Genomic DNA, 1,958 nt, shown 5'->3' with positions numbered 1-1,958 from the left:
GAACGATTATTTTCATAAAAAATTTGCACGATTTGCAATCGTTGCTCAAGTGTGTAGCGTTCCATGATGGAATGTATAGAGTAGAATGGGGTAAGATAGGTCATTTTCTTTTTGGAGAGCTTTTGCTACGGTGTTTTTGCATTGATTTTGAAAAAGATTTTGAAAGGTTATTTATCTGCTAACATTTTGGTTATACTGACTTATGTTTGGCTAAATATTTTGGAAGCTGCATTCAATAAGACAAAGGTACTTTTTTTTCGATATTTTCAAAATCGGGGGGCACGATAGGTCACTATATGTGAGCGGAAAAGAACAATGTGCATGGCTTGGAAATTAACGTTTTAACTTTTATTTATAGAGTATGAATACTGCACATGTTATAAAAGTTAGGAATTTTTCTTTAATTCATCACGCGAGCACGTAATGTTTCGAACGGAATTTTAGATTGTTTAGAGGCTGATCGAACACTAGCGCCATCTCGGACTGCCGCGATTGCGTTTTTTGCGTCCTCTTCACTTCGTTTCGGCGTTTTTCGCACATAATTACGCACCATTTTGCTGCAAAAACAATTAAAATTTATTTTATTCAATTAAAAGTAGTGACCTATAATGCCCCCAGACGGCTGACCTATAGTTCCCCCAAGCACATGTTTTATGTTAGTGTCGATATATTTTTTTAAAAACAAAAATATCAAAAAACTAACACATTATTCGTGTTCAGCATTATTTTCTACGTAAAATAAAACTCACCTGACAAATATTTACATACATTAAATGCACTGCCCCGTAGAATAAAAAAAATGCTATATCGGAGAAAAGCTCACAAAAAACTAAACGACGCCAGAACTAGGATAACTAATCAATGGTGACGGCCGAAATGACAGTCGCGAACGTTGTTCCCCACCACGTATTCAATTCACATAAGACGGATGACCTCTGCAAAAACAGTGCGACGAAAACCCCACCTACCTATTGTGCCCCCATACCTATCTTACCCCATTCTACTCTACTAATGAAGTTTACAAAGAACAAGCGAAAAATAAAAAATATTGCGTCGTTCGCCCTACCTATCGGAAAAAAGTTGAAGCGCACCTATATATGGCGTTGGCGTTAAATATGTGGGTAATATGAAGAACGGCCATATTGGGGAGCTCTTTTAGCATCTTCGAGGCGATTTTGTCGTAACTAGGTGCTTTTTTACAATATGTCTAGAGGTACACAAATAGCTGCAGAAGATTGATTGAAGGTGAAGACAGATATAATAGATTTTCAGCAAATATGTACCCTTTTTCAGAATCCATATGTGCCCATTTACCATTTCCTAGTCGAATTGGTGGTTCGTATTGTATGGACCGATTCATATTCTTTGTTGCTTTCCACAATGCATAATCAGTTTGGCCAGTAAGAGTAAGATTAGAAAGAAAATCGTGAAGATCTCTCTTGTTTTTTTTTAAGAGCGCAACGCAACTTAACTGTGCATTCAGACAATAATTTCCTGCCCTAGCAGCTGATAGCGTTTTAGAAATTTTCTGTTATTTTACAACGATTTGTTTGATGTTCGGCAAAGAGTAAGTATTCATTCGATATAACTATTTCTGCTCTACAAAACTATGTTACTTGCATTTTTGAGTTATTTAATTAATTAATTTAAATTTTTTATTAGTTTTTAAGCTTAGAAATAGACTACCCAGGAGGCAAAAATTAACATTTTCAACACCTGCCTTTCTTTTCTGTTCATCGAGGTCAAAAAGCTGCCGAAGCAGCCCGGGAAATTTGCGACGCCTACGGAGAAGGTGTCGGAGGCGAGTCCACAGCACGGATATGGTTTGCAAATTTCAAAAATGGAGACTTCGACGTCGATGACACGTTCCGCAGCTGCAGGCTTTCTGCATTCCATGAAGAACTTCGCAAATCACTTCTGAAGGAGAACGGTCGCCAAACTAGTCGTGAAGTGGCAGA

Source organism: Anastrepha ludens, chromosome X (genome assembly GCF_028408465.1).
Source record: "Anastrepha ludens isolate Willacy chromosome X, idAnaLude1.1, whole genome shotgun sequence".
Taxonomy (NCBI): Eukaryota; Metazoa; Arthropoda; class Insecta; order Diptera; family Tephritidae; genus Anastrepha; species Anastrepha ludens.
Note: the sequence above shows the minus strand (reverse complement) of the source record.